Source organism: Alligator sinensis, unplaced genomic scaffold (genome assembly GCF_000455745.1).
Source record: "Alligator sinensis unplaced genomic scaffold, ASM45574v1 scaffold945_1, whole genome shotgun sequence".
Classification (NCBI taxonomy): domain Eukaryota; kingdom Metazoa; phylum Chordata; order Crocodylia; family Alligatoridae; genus Alligator; species Alligator sinensis.
The window spans coordinates 5,862-6,427 of NW_005843474.1; positions in this window are offsets into that span (position 1 = coordinate 5,862).

Below are 566 nucleotides of genomic sequence, written 5' to 3' on the forward strand. Positions count from 1 at the left end.
CGTGCGGCAATCTCGAGGTCGGAGAACGTGCTGCCAGGTGAGTTATGGCTGCCCCCTCCACCCGACTCCCCTCCCACAAATGCTCCATGCCCAGGGTGAAAGGGAGCCTGGAAACTGCACACCTGCCCTGTGCTGCCATTTCAGGGTGCTGACCTCAGATAGCTTATGCTGTCATGTGTGCAGACGGGTGTTGTTCCACCCCCGGGAAGTCAAACTGGAAACTGTTACCAACAGGTTGTTTTTGCCAAAGACCCCGCACGTTTGACATGACCCCTTGCTGATTTAATATCCAGTAAACTTTAATAATAATTATTACAAGTTCCTCCCTGCAATACAACCTGAGACGTGGCTCCTGTAGACATTACAGCAGCCACCTTTGGTGGTGCCGGCCTCGTGTCCTCCGCTGGGTGTGGGAGATGTTTCTTTCTGGCTTTCCTGCTGTTCACGTAGAAATTGCACGACCGCCCCCGAACTCCCCAGAGTAAGAGCATGCGCACAACACCCTCTTCCTTTGTTTGTCCACTGCTTCAATAACTTTCTCATGCCAAATTTTCTAATACCCAAGT